General features: G+C 48.3%; 1 protein-coding gene across 4 annotated transcripts in view; it reads right to left on the bottom strand.

Annotated features, from left to right (window-relative positions):
* Positions 1-25,125, bottom strand: part of LOC149343440 (uncharacterized) — a 200,399-nt gene that overhangs the window by 41,066 nt on the left and 134,208 nt on the right. Inside the window, exon 2 of one of the 4 annotated variants that reach the window (XR_016283124.1) lies at positions 1,089-1,274. The exons of the other annotated variants lie outside the window; for them this stretch is intronic. The gene's annotated coding sequence lies outside the window, so the exon portion shown is untranslated. The remainder of the gene's footprint in view (positions 1-1,088; positions 1,275-25,125) is intronic. 4 annotated transcript variants of the gene reach the window in all.

A 25,125-nucleotide genomic window follows, 5' to 3' on the forward strand; every position in this document is an offset into this window, starting at 1 on the left:
TTTTATGTTGCACCGGGCTTCACATAGTACAAAATGGAACCCAATTTAACGTTCTTGAATACCTTCTCTATAAATGTCGCCATGCCGTGAATAAAATCCACGTCAATACTTCCGAAGGATTTGAAAAAAAAAAACGTATCTTGTTTGCCCCTACGCTTTTACTACGTGACGAGGCGCCCATTTTATACGAACCGCTAAGTTGAATCAAGAAAATGGCGTACTCCAAGCACTTAAATGGTAATTTAGAAAGTAGTCGTTCGCAATCAGTGCTCCTTGTTCAACATAACTGATTTTATTTACGATTTTTACGCTTCTGGCTTTGAGCTCTGACACTTAATACCAATAACTAAATACATTGCATCATTACCTGGCATTTGGCGCATTACGGGCTCAAACACCGCTGCGGCGTTGCATCTCTGCTACCTAATTCTACTACTGCTGCTGTCACTGTTGCTGTTGCTGCTACTACTAATACTACTACCTCGATACTACTACTACTACTGCTAGCTGCAAGGTAATGCAGTTTTTCGTTTCTATCTTTAGTGACTTTTAGTGCATTGGTAATTAAATCACACGTGGGTATATATGATGAACACCTGCAACATCCGCTATTTCTTTCTTGAAAACCGTAAGCTAAGCGGCCAAAGTGAGGCATCGTACTCTTTATTACGCCCTCTTGGCAACCATGCTCGTTCATATCACAGCCCTTAAACATCTATGTGGACGCGCTGTAATAGGAACGTGCAGCGGCGAAGCACATTGCTCCAGGTGGGCTCCCAAAAAACAAAGTGGTACAAATATACAGCTCCACCGCGCCAAAAAGATTACAAGTGGAGGAAAAAGGAGGGGTGGGGGGAAGGCGGGGGGGGGGGGGGGGGGAGGTCTGAAAATGTGTATTACTATGTCAGCTCAGTTCCTCCGTATTTCAAAGCTGCATCCTCACTTCAATGCTTTTGAGCTCGGCATCATAAAATTTATAGAATTACGACAACGTCAAACTCATCGGCGGTACTTCGAACAACTTGTCATGCACTGAAGAATCTATTCGCAATATGTAATCACCATAAGAATTCGGCGGCACAACATACCTTCAGCGCCCAATACCGGGCTTAAATGCAGGCAGCTGGTCAAAACTTGAGCGCCGGCTGTCTGTCACGATCTTGCTTTCCAAACGACGATTCCCACAGGCCGCGCAAAGTCCTCTTGGCTCGACTGAACTTCATCCAGGGCTTGTCAGAGCGGCGGTTTTTTCCAGCGTATGCGGATACACAACTCTGCATTTGTGTGGGACAAAAAGAAGAGGCCCTAACTTTTGCTTCTAGTTCGACGTACTGTCATCTAACGCCACGAAGAAAGGCTCAAGCGCCGCTGTCTCGAAAGTGACGGATGGCGAAACACAGGCAAAAAGCCAATGGACCGACTTTCATTCGCGCCAACAACAGCGACAGCAGGCGCTCCTCGGCGCGCTCTCTATTGGCCCTAGAGACAACCAGGCTGCGGCCGTGACTTCTTGGCCTTCCCCGAAACCGTCTATATATAGATGGAAAGAAAGACACAAAAAGGAGGACGGCGCTATTTTCTTTAATTTTATTCGCTCACTCTTGACTAAATATAAATACCGCATGCCTCCCGCGAGTTGCTGTTGCGTGTGTTACAGCGCCACGCTGTGGAGGAGGAGGGAAAAAACTGCCCTACGGGCGCTTTCTCCGGTGTAGCCCGTTGTTCATCCGCCGAGTTAGAGTGCGGCCAGGCTCTCTAGGATGAAGGTGAACGTTAAGGAAAAGTGGGGGAGGTAATGAAAGCTTTAGGAGAATGTAGATTGTGTTTAGTATCTGCCCCAATCTCTGTACATTTGGCATAGTCATGTATCACGCCATCTGATGTTGCAGAGCATTAGTTGGTTGAGGAGAGCTTTGTCTGAACTTTGTGGTGGTTGTTGCTCATTCCGTGTTGAGTTACGAGTGCGGTTGAGGGAATATTGTGGGGTTTTTGTTGATGTTCCTGTAGTGTTTGGCTATTTATTTGCTGTATATGTTGCGGCCTCGTCTCCTGAAGTTGTCTTTGGACAGGGGATCGACTGCGCCAAGATGGTAATTTCATGATCGAATTGATCGACCAACTCATTTCCCTTGATTCTCCCATGATCAGGCATCCAGCGCAGGATGATGCAATTGTGTGTTCTGGTGCTACATCCGGTGTCGTGAACGGATATCAGAATTGGATCGTGCGTGCGCGAGTGCGTGTGCTTGTGTGTAGGGGTGGGGTGATTGTGATGTCGTTATTGCGGCAATATTATTCCATAGCAGCGTCGTGGATTTGGAGTTCAGCAGTCGGCGTTGCATATTGTGACAGCCTTGTTGTATGGCATATATTATCGCGTGCGTTTCCAACGCTGAGTTCGTTGGGAGAAAGGGTGTGAAAAGGCAGCGCCGTGTGAGTGATTGACGTTGTCTGACCGGGTGCACATAATGCATAAGTATATGGCCCCATTTTCGAGCGCGCGCCGTCCGTGTATACATCGTTTTACATACTATCTCTCTCTGCGATGATACTTTGTTTGGGCTTCACGTAAACCTTTATTCACGTAACATTTTTAGTATTTTTGAAAATGTGGCGTTGCGTGGTACCTGAGGACCCTTACTAATTGATGTCAGCTGGAAGGAGTAATCCCCCTGTGTGCTAATTTTACTCCTAGCTCGTTTAGCAGCCTATTCTCTAGATGACAGTGGGCCGTTGTCATTTTATGTACATTTGTTTAAGGCAAGAGAAGAATGTAATTCCATTCGTTCGAAAATGCTCTTCGTTGGGGCTTACCGCTCGTTCTGCCGTTTGACTGGCCCCTTCGGAGGAACGCCCTGCGGGGTTTGACCTCTGGTCTCTATCCACAGGTGGGTCCCTGCGCCCGGGGAGCCGCCTACGGCCATAAACATTTCACACAGCTCCTTCGAAACAAAATTAATATGGAAAGGATCAAAAGGCTCAGTATGAAAGAAAATGGAGATTCCAAATCCTTCTCGTTTGAGGATATCACAACCCTGTATGTACGAGACAAGCTCGCTACTTGTCTGTCTGTGTGCTTTTGTTTTAGTCCGGCGAGAGCGTGAAGGAGGCCAATGTGTACGAGTCGCTTTTTTTTTTAGGTGTATATGGGTACACCCAAGGCGGCTTTGTGGAGGGTGTTGTGTGCATATATGAGTTTGCGAGTTTAGTTAGCGTTAGGTGCAGTCGTCAGCACGCTTGTCAGAGCGCTGGAGCGGTGTGTTCGGGAGCAATGAAGTGAAATCTTGACGAAGCTACTCTCTAACTGGTACAGTGCCATTGCCGGGGCAAATTGTATGTGTGTGTAGCTTCATTCCAGCGGAAGCCTTATCTTTAGAACCGAACGCCTGCTTAAAAGTTTTACTTCCTTTGTACGACAGGGTGGCATTCGAGCGCTTCAGACAGCCGTGCTGACGACTGTACAAGGTGGAGTGCAAGGGCCTGCTATACGCGAGCCTTGCCGTTATTACGCGTAGGCTGAGTAGATCTGAGGTGACCATATATCGCAAAAACCAGCCATATCTCTGTAGTGTGCTGTCGTCCGGTGTGGGCACGCCTCACTTTCCCTTCCTCGAGCTTTCACCTTTGTCACATGGACAGTTTCAGTTGACAGTCGAGTCAAGATCCTCCGAAATTCTCAATCACGATTGAATTAAAAGGAGTTGGGCCTCTGCAAACTTGATATTCAGCAAGAGATTTTATAATCTCACACCAAGCACTTGCGGCTCTACCGCAGCCACCCATATTTTCGCGCGCGTTCATAATGTCAGTCCAGAATATGATCCTCAAGGAGTTGAAAAAGGGGTTTACCGGTTAGAAGAAATGTATGTGTTTTTAACACCAGCTTCATTGTTTTTCAAGCTTTTATTATGACCCGTGAACTATATTTAGCGAGCTTTGTTGTGATATTTTCGTAGCACTGTTAATTCTGATGCCGTTCATCCTGCCATTTCTTTTTTTGTGGCCACAATATTTATTTCAGGAATGCGGGACATATCTCTCATCGCAGTGCATTTTCCGTGATTGTAGTTTTCTACATTTTTTTCTCAGCGTGTCGCTGTGGGCCCCCCCGAGACTGACAGTCCACGCTGGCGCCACTCGAAGGTCCTCGATGTCACGACAGACTTCCACGCTACGCCGTTGTCTCGATAGACTTTATGTCCTTTGAAACCTGCCGTGTAGCTACACTCAGAAGTGACTGTACCGTCGATAGATATCGGTTTGAAGCACTTCGAAATGCCTGAGTGACACATCCGCCCTTCTCTGAGACCAAGAGACAAGTTCGTCATTTCGACAGGCTGAATCAGGAGCTTCTCCGTTTCGAGGACTTTGGGTAATGCGCACAATAGCGCGTCTTCTCGACGATCACCCTCAAGATATTTTCCTTTCGCTTCGTCAGTCCGTTTCACATGAAAATTAACTAGTTCTGACCGGCTCTAAATGGCTTTGGTAGCAGGTCATTTGGTCATCGAACGCAGGATTACAGGCCTCAAATTTTCAGGTTTGAGGGGTTTTTAGTGACTGTTGTGCGCAGGGGGTTACAAACAACGAAGCTGACGAAGGTAAGCCCCATTGTGCTTCGAATAATTTAATGCAGCGCGGTTTCTTTTCTCCCTCTTTTTTTTTCCCCAGAGATTTGGTTTCCGCTCGCTTCAAGGGGCTGTCGAGCGAAAGGCATGTACACAGGGGTGCCGCTTGGTACGAGCGATCGCCGAGCAGTGTTGCGCGCATTGCTCCGTGGTCTATGGCGAATCACAGAACCACTTGAAGTGACAGGGTCGCGTGGCAGACTAGCGTCACTGTCCTGCGTGCGCGCGTGATTTGTGAATTATTGTTTGCCATCCCAGCATGCGGAAACGGAAAATTTGCAAAAACAACTGGCGCCGTCGATCCCCTGGCCAAATACAACATCAGCCTCTATATAAAACGTTCATTGATTACGAGAAACCATTCGACTCAGTGGAAACCTCAGCACTCATGCAGGAATCGCGGAATCTGGGTGTAGAAGAGTGTTACGTGAAAGTATTGGAAGATATTTATAACGATTGCACAGCTACCATAGTTCTCCATAAAGTCAGCAATAAAATTCCAATAAGGAAACGTGTAAGGCAGGGAGACACGACCTCGCCTATGCTATTCACCGCCTGTTTACAGAAAGTATTCCGGAACCCGAAATGGGAACAGTTGGGGATAAGAGTTAATGGAGAATACCTAAGTAATCTGCGATTCGCTGATGATATTGCCATGCTAAGTCACTCAGGACATGAACTGCAAAGCATGATCAATGAGTTAGACAGGCAGAGCAGAACAGTGGAGATAAAAATTAACAGTATTGTTTAAATTTGTTATATTGATCAGGGGGAAATTAATAGCGTAATTATTTTATAGCTGAAACATAACTGATTGGGAAGCAGAAGAAAAAACAACCACATGCAGCCGCTGGAATCCGAACAAAGGAATTCCGAATTACGCGTCTGGCCTCCAGTAGAAGTGACCATGCTTCACTATTATCCGTTGGTAAAAAGCGCCGTCATCGAGCACAACACACAAGAGCGTACTCGTCTGCTCTTGTATAAAGGCTTGTTTATTTGCTTCGCTTATAGCCATGCCTAATGGTGGGTTCATTACTATCGGTGTTTTTTTTTTTGCTTTTTGCTTGCTTGTTTTCTTCTCTCAAACGATGCGTAAGGCATTCATATACCTTGATCACCGCGTGGTATTGGACGACTACGAAATAAGTTATAACTGAATTTCTTGACATTGCATCAGTTTCATCAACCGAACGATGGCTGAGGCGTCTAGTCCAGGTGACTGCCATGACTGCCCTCCTCGTCGTGGAAGGCGATGAAGTGTCGTACACCATTTTGTGCGCCAAGGAGTAAATCCCGGCGAATGTTGCTTTTTACTTGAAGGGTCAATTGGTCATTTCCTTTGTTTCCCTTGAACCTAGTCTGCTTTTGGTCGTTCAACTTAGTTGGTTTCTTACGACCTTTCTGTTATCAACTGAATTGCTTGCAGATGCCAGTTATTCAACTCGATGCGCATGGATTACAGTTAAGGATTTCGCACGTAGGTTCCGTGAAGATATCGGACTGAAAACGTTGCCGGCCGGAACAACATCGAAAAACTTTGGAACACGGAGATAAACTTATCATAGCAAACTTTAATTCGTGTCTTCTACGACTCCCTGCTTACTGTCTACACTCGATCATGACAAACAAAGGGCAAACTTGAAAACTCACATGTGGATGAAGTGAAGGTGCTGGTGGAGCTGAAATTGAAGCAGTGAATACTAAAGCCTACAGGACATTTGAAAAACAAATTGAACCGGCGTCAGTCATGCACACAAGTTATCGAACTTCGGCAAACATGTCAGCGCGGACCGGGACGTCGGCCTAACGCCCTATCGTCGCCAGTGTAGAGGTGGCACCCGGGGTCCGGACACCGAGGAACGGAGAAGAGACTCACGGGTTGAGTGGTAAAGTTGAGCCACTTTTATTTGGAGAGGACAGTGGCATTTAAAACTTGACAACACGTGACAATTACTGTCAAGTTGCGAAGTACACAAGACATAGACAAGGCACAAGAAAATCCACCGAATTGAAACTGAAAAACAAACTTAATTACAACAGGATCCATCGCCAACTTTCTCGTCTAACATCCTTGCGAAAGCTACGCCGCTTTCTCGATTTGGTGTGCTTCCACGGGTGTTTCATTCCATCTTGCGTTAATATCATCAAGCCGTTGCAAGCTGTACTCATCACCACCGAGAAAGAATCGCCTTTAGTTAGGTCACAACCCACAGACAAATCCTTCACGCAGGTACAGGTACAAGTGGGGGACACTACCTTCCTCATGCACTCAGCACACGAAGATCCCACTGCCGTCATGGTGGATGCATCCGGGACTGCCGTCGGCCAGTGCTTCAGTAGCTCGTCGAAAGCGTCTGGCCTTTTTTCCGCACGCCTTTTTTCTAGAATAGGTTATCTGACGTTGGAACAAGCTACAGCACTTCCGGCCGCGAGGTTCTCGCAGCTTATCTATCCTTCAAGCACTTCCGCGCTTTCCTGTAAGGAAGGCGCATCACCCTATTTACCGACCACAAGCCGCTCATCCACTCCTTCGCGTCCTCAAAAATGACTTACTCCCTTCGTGAAATAAGACAGCTGGCTTTTCTCGCTTAGTTTTCTGTAGATGTTCAACACGTCAAACGATCAACCCACATGAGGATTATTCCTTGGGTAAGCATGCGTCCTGATGGGAGAATGCTTCGGGCAACTGGTGTGACAATGCTTTGGTTATATTGATGGTAATTCGGTGCAGATTTCCGCCATGTTGGAATCTTGTGTAGTGTGCACGAGCGCCAAGGCGATGGCCGCACCTTCAGCCTCAGCAGGGTGGACGGCGTGGAGGGTGTCTGCAGCCACGATTGTGCCATCCTTGTAGGCGGTGATAGCGGTATAATAGTTTGGTAGGATGTGTTGAACCGCATCCACGTAGAGGAGGCCGGATCTCTGTACTGTTTGGTATAGTATTCAGCTCGGGCCTGACGTCTACCCGTGCGTAGCTGAGGCTTCATATTTCTGGGTAAAGGTTTGATGCGCAGTTGGCCGTGGATGTCAGGTGAGATGATTTAACAGTTGGGGGCAGCTGAACAGTTGGTGGGGGATAGATGAAGATACCGTAGGAGGTGTTGGCCGGTTTCTGTGCGAGTTAGTGGAAGCATCTGATTGCTTCGTTGGCTTCGAGTAGTTCTGAGATGGTATTGTACATGCCCGCAGCAAGTAAGTGATTTCTGCTAATTGATTGTGGTAAGCGGCGTGCTTCGATGCTCGCCTTTTTAGCAAGGACATCAGATTTGTCTAGCTGCGTTGTTCTGAGCAAGCGATAGGGAATGTGAAAAGTCAAGCGGCTGGCGAAGAGGGCGGCACGGGCCCCTGCGGCGGCGTCCGGTCGCGGTGCGCACTCGCCGGGAAGAATAAGAAGTGAGCTCAGGGTTCCGGAATAAGCCATTCCGGAAGGTTAAGCCCAACCCAGAAGTTGCGTCGTAAGTGCTTCGCGCTTGAAGGACACAGTTTTTCCGCGGATGTACGTTGTATTATCACCCTTTGAGAAAAAAAAACCTATTGGGGAGTATTGCAGGGTAGCAGTTCTTGATTCGTGAAACCAGAGATCAGCACGACAACATAACACGCGAACTTTTGCCTATGTTTAAACAAATTCTTTGAAGTTGCCAACTTGTTTTAAAATGAGGCGAACAATGCAAACTAGCCACATTACAGCATCTAAACAACCTCCTGTGTTTCTCGTGGGTATATTACAGCTGTTGGGACTCAATCTCATACACAAGACTATCATTTGACTGTAAACTACGACGCAAAAACTAAAGTAGTATTCAACGCATTTCACCACTCAACGCACTTCGCCACTTCACTTACGGCCAACTCAAGTGAAGCGTTTCTCTTCACACATCTTCACAGATGTCTCAACTTCTCACGACTCCTCATCATGCGGTCTTTATGTGCCCTTATCAGGCCAAATGCTGCCACGGCGTCTACAGCGTAGGACATCCTCCACCACAGCAGAGCTATACAATAAAAGAAGCTGTCTCCTATATCTTGTGCCATAGCGCAGGACGTTGGACATGGGACGTTGGGCAAGGAGAGCTACAAACCTTGTCCAAACTACAGAAGAGAACAAATCACCAGGCAATTTCCCATGACATTGGATACTTGCACCACACGGCTATTGCTGAAGGCTACTGTATAATCTGTCAATGGATTCCAGCTCACTGCGGCATCCTGGCCAACGAGAACAGACGAAGTGGCCCGCGAAGATCTGCACCGCCATAGCAACTTTTTCACAAAATCAGATACGTCCCAACCCGCCAAACGATGTACCCAGGATGAAAAGAACCACCTCTGGAAGTCACCAAGTCATCATTACCCCATTCTCCATTTCATCGAATCGCAGCTCAAATAAAGACTGCCACAGGGGCTTCCGCGTCATCTAGAAACCATTTATCATCGCCTTCGTCTTAACGTTGCGTTTACAACAGTCTACAATATCGCTTCAAGCAAGCAGGCAGTCCGTATTGTGATGAATGTGGCTCAATATAGCCTCCACTTCATATTCTCTTCGAATTTCCTGCGTATGCCAATAAACGGGTACACAATGAACAATGCACGCAGTCCGTCACCCAAGTGCCACTCACAGTGGACTCTATTTAGGCCCTTTAGGCTGCTACAGACAGCAGCGATGAGCAATGATATTCTTATTTGCCTATTTAGACATTATTGGTGTTTAGACAAACTGTAAATTGCCCGAGAACCGGTTCACCCCGCTGTACAAGCTCAGAACTTAATTTCGGTTTCATCGAAAGAAGCCGTCATGCAGAGAACTATTGCGTTGCAACCCACTTCGATGACCGCACTCTTTTCCAGCACTCTTATTTCACATTAACTCCCCTATTTCCTCCCCTACGCAGAGTAGCATGTCAGTGAATATTCACGCCGGTTAATATCTGTTTTTCATTAAAGAGCTCTATCTCTTGAGAGTCCTGCTTTCTTTAAGCCATCACCTCCTTGTCCTGGAAGGTGTGTATGGTGGGCAGGTGCAGATGTGAGCGCTTGTATCTAAGATAAAGCAATTTATTCTTCGCATTCACTTATTATAAGCTGAACGGCATGCCATATTGTTAGATTTACAAAGTGTGAGCAACGTACCGCTCTGTTTCTTAGCACTTATCATCAAGACCATGGACTATAGAGGGAAACCTGCTTTTTGCAGAGCACAACTAAGACAATTATGCAGTGACCGCAAAACATTGATATTCGATTATGAAGCTTGACTAACTATGTTAAAATTTTGAAATGTAACCAGCTTTCAATGAAACAAACAACATAGGTTAATCTAATAGAAGCATAAGATTTAATTAATCCTAACAGCCAGCAGTATCAGCACCAGCTGGCCTGGAACTGCACCTGAAGGCTTCGCGAAAGTCGTCAGACTGAAGAAAGAGGTAGTTGGGTTCGGAGCGCCTGTAGCCGGGTGTTAAGTACGTTGCTGCAGAGCAGTAGTAGTGGAAAATGATGAGGAGAAAGAACAGTTGGCTCCGCGATATTTTCTGCAGCCGATAAGAGTAGAATGTCATTGTGGCATTCCAGCGGTCACGTCGAGAAGCGTCAAGTACGGCGTCCAAGCTTAGCTTTGGATAGAAGAAACGGGCGCCACGTTGAATTCTCACTTCCTCATCGACACACATGCGATGGCGCTGCAGTCTTCGGTTCGTCTCGGCGCTCCACTTCGAGTTGAAAACGCTTCTCCAAACGGCGTCTGCCATCAACATGCCGAGAGTGGCTAACGGAACCACATCGTCGAGAGCGGATGTAATATTCACGGCGGCATAAGGCTTGATTGGGAGAAGCACGACGTTGTTGAAGACACCTGGCGACAATCGGAGAGCGCTTCTCAGCACGTCCAGTCGCGGGAAATCATCGGGCATTGAGATAGTGAAAAATGTCCATTGGGATTTCCGCATAGTGAGATAGTTTCGCGAAAAATCGTTGGTGAGCTGTGGCAGAGATAAATCCCGACGAAAGACTTTACTTGGTAGAAGCAGGCGTGTACTCTGTACATATTTTCTCACGGAGTCGATGTCTTCGGGTGCTACCAGTGTTCTTGCCCTTTCGCCTACTGCCTTCGTAATGGAGTGGAAGTAAGTTCGCAGCATGACGTCATGCAGCTTTCCAGCGTTCAACGTCTGCATTATGTCCACAATTAGCAAGGGTCCGACAAGATAAGTTGAAGTCTCTTGGCAGTAAGCAAAGTATCGCAATCGTATATCTCTTTTATCTTTCTCCTGCACAGCACCAATGAGGAGGCGATACGTTGCGTGAACGAGCGAGAAGACCACGATCTTGGGCCGTGAAGTTTGGTCCAGCAGAATGTCTAAGGAGCGATTGAGGGTGCCTATGTCGGAAATGATATAAACGACGCCGGTGAGCTTCGCTCTTGTGATATTTTCCAGGAGAGCCCGCCACTGGGCAACTGTGAACGTCGGAATTAGGTTGTGCAGAGCTGTCAGGTTGGAAGCAGTGTAGGCTAGCTGTGGTTCGAAGCGAAAAACTGAGCTTGTCTCGTCCACTTCACGCTCGGAGACGTTAAAGCTCAAAGCCTGGTTGATTTTGCGGCGAGCATCACGTCGGATACGAAGATATACCTGCTCGGCCTCAGGGCTAAGTTGTTGTGCTCGAATCGGGTTGATGGTAACCGCAATGCGATGGACATTGAGAAAAGTTCTGCGAGGCAGTGGGTAGCGCCATGCTTTCAACATGTTTTCGCTTAGGAAAGAAACAGGGAACTCGATGCCATACTTGAGGCTGATTTCGAGAATAAGGTGCGCCGGTGAGGTTATACTTTGAGCCAGAAATTCTAGTATAGTTGCAGCGGTCTGGGCGCCCAGCCCTTCTCCTTGAACAGCGGTTTTAACGCAGCTCCGATAGAATTGGTAAGCGAGCTTGCCTGCAGGAGTGTTCGAAGGTCTGTATCCCCAGGCGCTGTCGATTCCAGGAGCGTCGAGGAGGGCTCCTGCTGCTGCTTGAGCGCTATATTTATCGCATGTGAAGTCGTAGATGGACTTGCAGGGGCTGATGGTGCGGTTGACGATTCTAGACAGCAATGCCACCTATTCTTCGCAGCAGGAATCGTCGCTACCTGACGCGTAGAACGGAGAGGGCACCTTCAATGCCATGATGACGAGAGCGCAGACCGCGATGACCACAGGGATCAAGCATAGAATCCACAGTAGGCAGCAGCCGAACGGTCCGTGGCGGCGCTGTGTAGACGACCGATTTCGCAGTGACGAAGCCCTCATGGTTCCTCTCTCCCTGCCTCTTATGCCATGAGCATAGCCGGGAACCTAGAACGCCTCGGAGATGATGAGGATGATGATGATGTCCTCGGGCTGAACGCCTCGGAGATTGAATGCTCTTCTTCTTCGTTGTCAAACAATGGCTGCATGCACGTCCAAGCGTGCTGCATTGCACGCTCTGAACGTGATCGCGAGGAAAAGATAGGACTTTGTTTATATATACTGGCGCCAGCCTTCAGCCGTTATGGCGGAAATGAATTCTAATACAGCTTACCCTCGCTCTACGGAAAAGGGAATACACGGACACTTTTCTGGTAAGTAATTTCTCCCAGCTACGTTTAAGTAAAGGCAAAACAAGAGCACTGCTCTGCCATTTGGGCTGTACTTTCAGGAAATTAGAAAAATGAACATCCCAACAGGAAATAATGCCCGTGTCACGTTTTATGTCGTTACATGGGACCTCTGAGCTTCTTCGCGTTTTCTTTTGCGCTCCGACTTTCAACAGGACTGGCGCTGTTATCATGGATTAGGTAGAGACCAGCGCACAGAGCAGCCTAGCTATTTTGTATGCAGTATCTATGCGAAAAGCGGGTGGCATTGCGAGCTTTTCGTAGACATCATCGGGAGGTGGTGCGGCCTGTTGCGGATAGAAACCACGAAAAACGTGGACAGAATTGAGGGGTGTCTGCACGTAGGGTGAGCGTCGCGGTGCCTGTCTACGCACTGTCTGGGCTCGCTTCGATGTGGAGTTTGATGGCTGCAGATGCCTCATGGTTGAATGACAGGACTGCGCTGATTTATCACCACACTCAGCGAAACACTGGACGACCCTAAATGGACGAGAGGGGGCGTGAGGGCGGAAACAGAGGCTTTCCGGGCTGTGAGTTGCTCAGCGGAGATGCCGCCGATTTTTCTGCCGAGAGAGACCGAAGACGAAACTGTCACGAAGTAGCCGCAACGAAAAAAATCTGCAGAGACATTAAAGACTGCTTAAGTGCGGGAATGCGAAAGCATGCCGAGGACACCAGGCGTGGACGTTTGGATGCGGTTTGCGAACTGAATTGATTTTAGGCGATTAGTCTTCTAAGTGCGCTAGCACTTATAGTGGCCAATGCTCGCAGCTGTACGCTGTGTTTTTCTCGGTTTGTCCGTCCGTCCGTCCGTCCGTCCGTCCGTCCGTCCGTCCGTCCGTCCGTCCGTCCGTCCGTCCGTCCGTCTGTCTGTCTGTCTGTCTGTCTGTCTGTCTGTCTGTCTGTCTGTCTGTCTGTCTGTCTGTCTGTCTGTCTGTCTGTCTGTCTGTCTGTCTGTGTCTGTCTGTCTGTCTGTCTGTCTGTCTGTCTGTCTGTCTGTCTGTCTGTCTGTCTGTCTGTCTGTCTGTTCACCTACCCACCGTATCAGGCGGAAGCTCATTTAATAATGAGGCTGCTCGGGAAGGGCAACTTGAGTCGCAACCCAACACAAGTGCCCCCGATGGCAACACCTGCCATAGCACCTGCCCTGTGCCACTGCGCCACTACTCACCTGCCTGCTGGGTGGCTTACTTGCCAAGGTGTAGCCGGTGGTAACCAGGCGAAAACCCGGGACGCATTGCTCACGTGCCCATCGGGTGGTTTACCTGCCAAGGTGTTGCCAGTGGGCAGGTGAGCAATGGCCCAAGGCAGGAGCCATAGCACGTGTTGAAATCTCCTCCTTTCAATTTTGCATGAAAGAACACATTTTAATCGGCGCGTCGCAAGGAAAGCAGAAAAACAAAATGAAGAAAGGTGCGTTCTCGACGGTGTTGACAGTTTGGCAAGGACCACACTTCTGGAGAAACCCGCTCCGAGAGGGAAAGCCTTGACAGACAAGGTGATCGCATATTGCAAGGAGAACGTCCTGTCCCTGCTGCAGGCGGACAAAGGAGGGAACTTTGTTCTCATGCCTTCAGGCCTTTACAACGAGAAAGCCTGTCAAGCAATTTCGAAGAACTTTGTGGAAATCAAGCCGTCCGCCACCAGGATCAAAGGCAAGGCTGTTGACCTGTGCAAATCCATCGAGCTGCAGAGCCTGGCAAGAGGTGTTTCGAACTCTTCTGTGAATAATTTATCAATCATCTTTGCTGTTAAGACCCATAAACCAGATGCACCGTTTAGGGCCATAGTTAGTGAGAAAGGTACTTGGCAGCAACACATCAGCCGCTTTTTGCTTAAGAACCTGAGGGATTTGCACGTTTCTGACCCTTTTTCCTCGAAGAATTCTTTAGATGTAGTGGGCGTGTTGGAGAGGGAAAAGGAGGTTGGTTACGCCTTCTCTATAGATGTTGTAGATCTTTTTTACTGTGTGCCCCACAGCGACCTGTTCATTGCGGTTCGACAATGTATTGAAGCAAGCGGCACTATTGCATTTCAAAATAAAGCAGAGGTGAGTGTTGATAATTTTATGTCTCTTTTAGAGTTTTATATTAAGTCCACCTTCATCCAGTTTGACAACCGGCGGTTCCTACAACGCCAGGGCATTTGCATCGCTTCCTGTGTCGCGCCAGTTTTATGTAACATTTTTCTCGCATCCATTGACAACATTTTGGCATCACTAACTGACGACGGTACATTCCTAAAGATTTTTAGATATATTGATGATTCTTTAGAGAGAGAGAAAGGAATTTTAATGAGGGAAAGGTGGAGAGGTCGGCCGGTAATTAGTAATTTTAAAGAGACATGACACAGGCCGCTATGAGGAGACTGCCATGAAAATTTTAGAAATGTTCGCACAACATGGGAAGGGGCTCTCTTGCACATTTGAGCTTCCTGAACAGGACCGCCTCCAGTTTTTGGACCTTAATGTTAAGCTGGGGGACGGAAGTGTTTGCTGACGCTACCTGCCCAGGGCCAAGAAAGACTTTTTACCGTATGACTCGGCTCAATCCAAGACTGTTAAGAGGGCTATTGCCACCCTTTCTATGGAATCAGCACTCATCAAGTCGTGCTCTCACATGATGCGGGAGAGCTTTCAGGCCGAGGTGAACAGACTGCGTAAAGCAGGGTTCCCTGACCACGTCATGGCTGCCGTAACCGAGGCATTGCTACAGAAACTTAAGGGCAAGCCAAAGGGGCAACGGCCGAAAGAACCTTTCGTTGAAGCCAAACCAGTGGTGAATCCGTATATACACAAGGTGTCCCACAATTTGAAACGAGTTGGCAACAAGTACGGAGTCCCCATCGTCTTCTCCGCTACCTGCAAATTGGCCAAGATGTGCCCCAAGATTAGCAGCGGTGCTAAAGCAATATCTCGGTGCGGGAAAAAACACTCAAAGCCCTACGTAAGGTGCGCCGCGGGAGTGATCTACGGGATCCCCCTTACATGTGGAAAGGCGTACGTCGGTCAGACTAGACGCTGCATCAACGAGCGTGCCGGGGAACATAGAAGGTCTTTAGGGAACCCATCAGATTCGTTCGAAAACCTTCCCGCCCATTGCCGCTCTTGCATTGTTGAAAATAGAAAGCACTGTGCACCACGACTTGAAGAGATTAAAATTCTAACGAGAAATAAGGGTAGATGAGCTCGCGAACTGGCAGAAGTCTTTTTTATCAAAGAGTGGGGTGGCATGTGCGTCAGCGCAACTTCTATCTCCGTACGGTTGAGCACAGATTGTTAAAAAATACGCGGTTATGGGAAGTTATCGTCCGTGTGCGTGTGCGCGCGAGCGCGTCCGTGTGCGTGTGCGCGCGAGCGCGTCCGTGTGCGTGTGCGCGCGAGCGCGTCTGTGTGTGTGTGCGTGTGCATGTGCGTGTTCGTGTGTGTGTGTGTGTGTGCGTGTGCGTGTGCGTGAGCGTGTGTGTGTGTGTGTGTGTGTGTGTGCGCGCGTGTGTGTGTGCGTGTGTGCGTGTGTGTGTGTGTGTGTGTGCGTGTGCGTGTGCGTGTGCGTGTGTGTGTGTGTGTATGTGTGTGTGTGTGTAATCTTCGCGGACGTCCCAAACGGCGCTCGCGTAACATGGCGTGATAATTTGGCGTGGCCGTTACTATGGGACAGGGGGTTCTTGTGCATTCATACAAGCTGTTCGCGTCGCAACGCAGCATGAGCAAACGGTCACAGACCCACAGCAATCGACTGCAAGAGTACAAGCCGTGCATCCTCCTTGAAATCAAAATCACAACCTGTGGCAGAAACAGTGATTTCGTCAAATACAGGTCCGTAGTGAGCCCCATATCCTTCAAGACAGCAAGTAGTGACCAGACATTCGGTTTGATGCTAGTAAACACATCGCTTCAGGAAGCATCTTCCCAGCCAATGGAAAAAGGCGCTTTCACTGCTCAAGACATGGACATTAATGAAGAGTATGCAATCAACGAACAACATCGGTGCCCGAAGCTCTAGAACGAACTCCAGAACAAGACTCTGATGACACAACTACGAATCAAGTCTTCCACTTGGATAAACAAGATCTCAGACCGGTCTTTAGGTCCAGCTGCAAGTTGCCCAATATACAACATTTTGGGCGAGTTGGTTACCTACATTCATTATTACAGCGCCAAGACGGCACAGAACAAGAAGGATTTTGTTCGAGACCAGTGGGTTTTTATACCACCTGGCGATCAGAACAGCAAAAAAAGCATACAAGAATAGCTGTAGGCATGCGCAAGGGTACAAGAACGGCGATTGTCCGGCCCGTGTCAGATTTCACATTCTAGATATTTGAGTTCTGATCGCCTGGTGACATAAAAACCCTACTGGTCTCCAATAAAATTTAGTTGACAGTCAGCGCTGTTGTGTCCGCTTCTTGTTCTCTGCCGTCTCTGCGCTGTGATAATGAATGAAAGTTACCCAAGTTACAACAAAATTTCTGATGCATTCCGAATCTGCTGTCTCAAGGATGGAAATGAAGCTGTTCGAAAGATATTTTCGCAGCGCAACGCTGCTTCAAGCAGCCCCAGTCACGCTCAAGCAATGCCCTAAGCCCCCTGTCAAAATCCTAGGCTGTTTTACAGTGTCGACGACATTGAAAGGAAGGACTGTGCTCGTATCGATTTATGTTGCGCAGGAGGGCACCACTGCGATCGTCTTGGACGTGTGTGTATGTGTGTGCGTGTGTGTGTGTGCGTGCGTGCGTGGGAGGTGTCATACTTTAAAAAAATGTCAGTTGATTTCGGTAATTAGGTTAAATACGGAGATATGTGCTAGCATGATGCGCTTCGGTGCTACCCTGCTCTGCTAGGTTAAGGTGGTTGTTGGTGTATATGTTTTTTCATGCAAAAATGAAAGGAGGGCATGTTAACAACTACCATAGCACCTTCCTTGGGCCACTACGCCCCTGCTCACCTGCCCATCAGCAACACAACACCTTGCAAGTAAGATACCTGGTGAGCAGGTGAGTAGTGGCGCAGTGGCACAGGGCAGGCGCTAAGGCGGCTGTTGCCATCGGTGGCGCTTGTGTTGGGTTGAGGCTCAGGTTGCTCTTCTCGAGCAGCTTCATTATTAAATGAGCTGTCGCCTGGCACGCTGGGCAGCTGAGCAGCCTGCCACAAAACCCGCTTCAGACAGACAGACAAACCGAGAAAAACACAGCGCACAGCTGCGAGCATTGGCCACTATAAGTGCTAGAGCACTTAGAAGACTCATCGCCTAAAATAAACTCAGTTCGCAAACCGCATTCAAACGTCCACGCCTGGTGTTCTCGGCATGCTTTCGCATTCCCGCACTTAAGCAGTCTTAAATGTCTCTGCAGATTTTTTTCGTTGCGGCTACTTCGTGACAGTTTCGTCTTCGGTCTCTCTCGGCAGAAACAGCGGCGGCAGCTGCACTAAGCAACTCACAGCCCGGAAAGCCTCAGTTTCCGCCCTCACGCCCCCCTCTTGTCCATTTAGGGACGTCCAGTGATTCGCTGAGTGTGGTGATAAATCAGCGCAGTCCTGTCATTCAACCATGAGGCATCTGCAGCCACCAAACTCCACATCCAAGCGAGCCCAGTCAGTGCGTAGACAGGCATTGCGACGCTCACCCTACGTGCAGACACCCCTCCATTCTGTCCACGTTTTTCGTGGTTTCTATCAGCAACAGGGCACACCACTTCCCGATGATGTCTAAGAAAAGCTCGCAGTCACCAGCTTTTCGCATGCATACTGCATACACAATTGAGCCGCTCTGTGCGCTGGTGTCTACCGAATCCACGATAACAGCGCCAGTCCTGCAGAAAGTGGGAGCGCAAAAGAAAACCCGCAGAAGCTCACAGGTCTCATATAACGACATAAGACGTGACACGGGCATTATTTCCTGTTGGGATATTAATATTACTAATTTCCTGAAAGTACAGCCCAAATGGAAGACAATTAGTGTTCTTGTTTTACCTTTACTTTAAGGCACCTGGGGGAAAAATATTTACCAGAAAAGTTCCCGTTTATTCACTTTTCCGTTCAGCGAGAAGAAGCTGTATTAGAGTGCATTTCCGCCATAACGGCTGCAGGTTGGCGCCAGTATATATAAACAAAGTCCTATCTGTTTCTCGCGATCGCGTTCAGAGCGTGCCATGCAGCATGCCTGGACGTGCTTTTAGCCATTGTTCGACAACGAAGAAGAAGACCATTCAATCTCCGAGGCTGTCGAGGTTCCGGGCTATGCTCATGGCATAAGAAGACGGGGAGCGAGGAACCATGATGGCAGCGTCACTGCGAAATCGGGCGTCTACGCAGCGCCGCCATGGACCGTTCGGCTGCTACCTGCTCTGGATTCTATGCTCGATCCCTGTGGTCACCGCAGTCTGCGCTCTCGTCATCATGGCATTGAAGGTTCCCTCTCAGTTCTACGCGTCAGGCCGCGAGGATTCCTGCTGCGAAGAATACGTGGCATTGCTGTCTAGAATCGTCAACCGCACCATCAGCCCCTGCAAGTCCATCTACGACTTCACATGCGACAAATATAGCGCTCAAGCAGCACCAGGAGCTCTCCTCGACGCTCCTGGAATCGACAGCGCCTGGGGATACAGACCTTCGAACACTCCTGCAGGCAAGCTCGCTTACCAATTCTATCGAAGCTGTGTTAAAGCCGCTGTTCAAGGAGAAGGGCTGGGCGCCCAGACAGCAGCAACTATACTAGAATTTCTGGCTCAAAGTATAACCTCACCGTTGCGCCTTATGGTCGAAATCAGCCTCAAGTACGGCATCGATTTCCCTGTTTCTTTCCTGAGCGAAAACATATTGAAAGCATGGCGCCGCCCGCTACCTCGCAGAACTTTTCTCAATTTCCATCACATTGCAGTTACCATCAATCCGATTCGGGCACAACAACTCAGCCCTGAGGCCGAGCAGGTATATCTTCGTATCCGACGTGATGCTCGCCGTAGAATCAACCAGGCTTTGAGCTTTAACGTCTCCGAGCGTGAAGTGGACGAGACAAGCTCAGTTTTTCGGTTCGAACCACAGCTAGCCTACACTGCTTCCAACCTGACAGCTCTGCACAACCTAATTCCGACGTTCACAGTTGCACAGTGGCAGACTGTCCTGGAAAATATCACAAGAGCGAAGCTCACCGGCGTCGTTTATCTCATTTCCGACATAGGCGCCCTCAAACGCTCCTTAGACATTCTGCTGGACCAAGCTTCACGGCCCAAGATCGTCGTCTTCTCGCTCGTCCACGCAACGTATCGCCTCCTCATTGGTGCTGTGCAGGAGAAAGTTAAGAGAGATATACGACGACGATACTTTCTTTACTGCCAAGACACTTCAACTTACATTGTCGGACCCTTGCTAATAGTGGACATAATGCAGACGTTGAACGCTGGGAAGCTGCATGACGTCATGCTGCGAACTTACTTCCATTCCATTACGAAGGCAGTAGGCGAAAGGGCGAGAACACTGGTAGCACCCGAAGACATCGACTCCGTGAGAAAATATGCACAGAGTACACGCCTGCTCCTACCAAGTGAAGTTTTCCGTCTGAATTTATCTCTGCCAAAGCTCACCAACGATTTTTCGCGAAACTACTTAATCATGCGGAAATCCCAATGGACATTTTTCACTATCTCAATGCCTGATGATTTCCCGCGACTTTACGTGCTGAGAGGCGCACTCCGATGGTTGCCAGGTGTCTTCAACAACGTCGTGCTTCTCCCAATCAAGCCTTATGCCGGCGTGAACATCACATCCGCTCTCGACGATGTGGTTCCGTTAGCCACTCTCGGCATGTTGATGGCAGACGCCGTTTGGGGAAGCGTTTTCAGCTCGAATTGGAGCGCCGAGACGAACCGAAGACTTCAGCGCCATCGCATGTGTGTCGATCAGGATGCGAGAATTCAACGTGGCGTCCGTTTCTACTATCCAAAGCTAAGCTTGGACGCCGTACTTGACGCTTCTCGACGTGGCCACTGGAATGCCACAATGACATTCTACTCTTATCGGCTACAGAAAATATCGCGGAGCCAACTGTTCTTTCTTCTCATCATTTTCCACTACTACTGCTCTGGAGCAACGTACTTAACACCCGGCTATCGGCGCTCCGAACCCAACTACCTGTTTCTTCAGTCTGACGATTTTCGCGAAGCCTTCGGCTGCAGTTCGAGGCCAGCTGTTGCTGATATTGCTGGCTGTTAGGATAATTAAATCGTATGCTTCTATTAGGTTAACCGGTGTTGTTTGTTTCATTTAAAGCTGGTTACATTTCAAAATATTAACATACTCAGTCAAGCTTCATAATCGAGTATGTATGTTTTGCGGTCACTGCATAATTGTCTTAGTTGTGCTCTGCAAAAAGCAGCTTTCCCTCGATAGTCCATGGCCTTGATAAGTGCTAAGAAACCAAGCGGTACGTTGCTAACACTTTGTAAATCTAACAATATGGCATGCCGTTCAGCTTATAATAAGTGAATGCGAAGAATAAATTGCTTTTTCTTAGATACAAACGCTCACTTCTGCACCTGCCAACCATACGCACCTTCCAGGACAAGGAGGTGATTGCTTAAAACAAGCAGGACTTAAAACAAGAGATAAAGAGAGAGCTCTTTAATGAAAAACAGATTTTAGCCGGCGTGAATATTCACTGACATGCTACTCTGCGCAGGGGAGGGAATAAGGGAGTTAATGTGGAAGACGAGTGCTAGAAAAGAGTTCGGTCATCGAAGAGGGTTGCAACGCAATAGCTCACTGCATGACGGCTTCTTTGGATGAGACCGATATCAAGTTCTGAGAATGTACAGCGGGGTGATCAAGTGTTCGGGCAATTTACAGTTTGTCTAAAACACCAATAGCGTCTAAATAGGCAAATAAGAACATCATTGCACATCGCTGCTGTCGATATACCAGCCTAAAGGACCTAATATAGGGCCCACTGAGTGGAACTTGGGTGACGTACTGCATGCATTGTTCATAGTACGCACGTTGATTAGCGTATGCAGGAAATTCGAATAGAATATGAAGTACAGGCTCTATTGTGCCACACTTGCCACACTACATACTGCCTGCTTGCTTGAAGCCATATCGTAGACTGTTCGTTAATGCCACGTTAAGACGAAGGATTTTTTTCTAGATGACGCGGAAGCCCCAATGGTAGTCTTGATTTCAGCTCTGAGTGGATGGAATGGAGAATGGGGTAATGATGACTTGGCGAGTTACAGAGGCGGTTCTTTTCTTCCTGGGATATCGTTTGGCGAGTTGAAACGTATCTGACTTTGTGAAGAAACTCTTTTAGTTACAGAGCTGCAGATCTTCGCAGGCCGCTTCGTCTGTTCTAGTTAGCCAGGATGCCACAGTGAGCTGTAATCCATTGAAAAATTATACAGTAGCCTTCAGCAACAGCCGAGTGGTGCAGGTATCCAATGTCATGAGAAATTGGCTTTTTATTTGTTCTCATGTGTAGGTCGGAAGATGTTTGTAGCGCTCCCTGCGAGTCCGTGAAGGTTACCCAGCGTCCTGGGTTATGGCGCAGGACATAGGAGACAGCTTCTTTTATTCCGTACAGCTCTGCTGTGATGAAGGCCCGCCTACGCTGTAGACGCCGTGAAAGCATTTGGCCTGATGAGGGCACATGAAGGCCGCATGATGAGGAGTCGTGAGAAGTTGAGCCATCAATGAAGATGTGTGAAGAGAAACCCTTCACTTGAGTTGGCCGAAATTGAAGTGGCGATGTGCGTTGAGTGGCGAAATGGGTTGAATACTGCCTCAGTTTTTACGCCGTAGTTTACAGTCAAATGATAGTCTTGTGTATGAGATTGGGTCCCAACAGCTGTGATATACGTACGAGAAACACAGTAGGTTGTTTAGATGCTGAAATGTGGCTAGTTTGCATTGTTCGCCTCATTTTGAAACAAGTTGGTAATCCTCAAAGAATTTTTGTTTAAACTTAGTTAAAAGTTCGCATGTTATGTTGTCGTGCTAATCTCTGGTTTCACCAATCAAGAACTGCTACCCTACAACATTCCCCAATAGGATTTTTTTATCAAAGTGTGATAATGCAACGTATATCCGTGGAAACACTGTGTCCCTCAAGCGCGAAGGACTTACGACGCAACTTCTGGGTTGGGCTTAAACTTCCTGTCTGTTTTATTCCCCAACGCTGAGCTCGCCTCTTAGTCTTCCCGGCTGGTGCGCACTCCGACCGCGCGCATCCGCAGGGGGCCGTGCCTCCCTCTTCGCCAGACGCTTGACTTACCACATTCCCTTAGGCTTGCTCAGAAAAACGCAGTTAGGCGCAGCTGATGTCATTATTAAGAAGGCGAGCACACACCTTAGCACGCCGCTTACCACAGTCAATTAGTAGAAATCACTTACTTGCTACGGGCATGTACAATACCATCTCAGAACAACTCGGAGCCCAACGAAGCAACCAGATACTTCGCCTCCTATAGTATCCATCTAGCCCACACCTCCTGCTCAGCTGCCCCACAACAATTAAATCATCCCACCTGACACCCTGAGCCGACTGCACATCAAATCTTTACCCAGAAATATTGTTAGTTTATTCCGCTGACATAGACTGAAGGAATATATATACAGATAGAAAGACGGACTATAAGTTACAATTAAGAATATGGAAGTTCACTATACAAAATGTACAAAGCCCTACTTATACTCACTCTAAGAACATCGTTTCGCTCAACCTACCGCTCGCACACACGCTCGCACACGCACTCCCGCACAAAACCGTCTCGCTCGTTTCCCGCTCCTGCTCTGGGCCGCACATATCTGCTCTGTGTCAAAGTTGACACTCTCACAGTTACATACACGGAAATACGCTCCGAAAACACATAAACACGCAGAGAAAGGACCAACACGTGCAAGAGCCTCCCTTGCAAGAAGCGCCGGGGATGGGAGCGGTCCCGCGTCCGAGCCTGGGCTCTCCCTCCGAAAACGAAACATTGCTTCGGGTCATAGCGCGCACCGCCGCAGCTCTCGCCCACCGATTTTCGCACAGGGGAAAAAGACCCACAACCACCTCGCTAGGGGGAAAAAAAAAAGAAAAGGACGGATGGTCGTCACAGAAACATGCAAAACATGAACATGACGCCCGCTAACAATATGAAACTTGAGATACAAATGGGTAGACGCCAGGCCCGAGCTGAATATTACACCAAACACTGCAGAGACAGATCCGACATCCTCTACGTGGATACTGCTCAACACACCCTAACAAGCTATGATACCGCTGTCGCCTGAGCTGTCGCCTGAAGCACTGTGCCGACGGCAGTCCTGCTCGCATCCACCATGACGGCCGTGGGAGCTTCGCGTCCTGAGTGCATAAGCAAGGTAGTGTTCCCCACTTGTGCCTGTACCTATACGTGAAGGCTTTGTCTGTGGGTTGTGACCCAATTAAAGGAGATGCTTGCTTAGTGGTGGAGAGTACAGCTTCCAAGAGCTTGATGATAGTAGTGCAAGATGGAATGAAGCACCTGTAGAAGAAAACGAAACCGAGGAAGCGGCGTAGCTTTCGCAAGGAAGTCAGACGAAAATATTGGCGATGGCTGCTGTTGTAATTAAGTTTCGTTTTCAGTTTCAGTTCGTTGGATTTTCTTGTGCCTTGTCTATGTCTTGTGTACTTCGTAACTTGACAGTAAGTGTCACGAGATGTAAAGTTTTAAATATCAGTGTCCTCTCCAAATAAAGGGGGCTCAACCTTACCACTCAACCCGTGAGTCTCTTCTCCGTTCCTCAGTGTCCGGACCCCGGGTCCCACCTCTACACTGGCGACGATAGGGCGTTAGGCCGACGTCCCTGTCCGCGCCGACATGTTTGCGAAAGTTCAGTAACTTGTGTGCCTGACTGACGCCGGTTCAATTTGTTTTTCGAATGTCCTGTGGACTTCAGTATCTACTGCTTCAAGTTCAGCTGCGCCAGCACCTTCATTTCAGCCACATGTGAGTTTTCAAGTTTGTCCTTTGTTCGTCATGATCTAGTGTGGAGAGTAAACAGGTAGTCGCACGCAAAAGACAAGAATTCAGGATTGCTCCGATGTGTTTATCTCCATGTTCCGAAGTTTTTCGATGTTGTCGCGGCCGGCAACGTTTTCAGTCTGGTATCTTCACGGAACCCGCTTGCGAAATCCCTAACTGTAATCCATGCGGATCGTGGTGAAGAACTGGCATCTGCAAGCAATTCAGTTAATAACTGAAAGGTCCTAAGAAACCACTAAGCTGAACTACCAAGAGCAGGCTAGGTGTAAGGAAAACAAAGAAAACGACCAATTGACCCTTCAGGTAAACAGCAACATTCGGCGGGATTTACTTCTTGGCGCACGAAATGGTGTACAAAACTTCATTGCCTTCCACGACAGGGAGGGCAGTCATGGCGGTCACCTGGACTAGACGCCTCAGCCATCGTTCGGATGATGAAACTGATGCAGTGTCAAGAAGAAATTCAGTTTAACTTATTTCGTAGTTGTAGCCGAATACCACGCGGTGATCAAGGTATATCAATGTCTAACGCATCGTTTGAAAGAAGAAAACAAGCAAGCAAAAAGCAAAAAACCACCGATAGTAAAGAACCCCGCCTAATATTAGGCATGGCTATAAGCGGTGCAAATAAAAAAGCCTTTATACAAGAGCAGACGAGTACGCTCTTGTGTTTTGTGCTCGATTAAGGTGCTTTTTACCAACGGATAAGAGTGAAACATGGTCACTTCTACTCGAAGACAGACGCGTAATTCAGAAGTCTTTTGTTCGGCTTCCAACGGCGGCATGTGGATGTTTTAAGTATGAAATGCTTTTAGCTCCCGTTGTCGGCAGTGTGGTGACGTCACGCCGAGACTGAGAACCAACATC

Source organism: Amblyomma mixtum, chromosome 5 (genome assembly GCF_055824585.1).
Source record: "Amblyomma mixtum isolate Tamu chromosome 5, ASM5582458v1, whole genome shotgun sequence".
NCBI classification, from domain to species: domain Eukaryota; kingdom Metazoa; phylum Arthropoda; class Arachnida; order Ixodida; family Ixodidae; genus Amblyomma; species Amblyomma mixtum.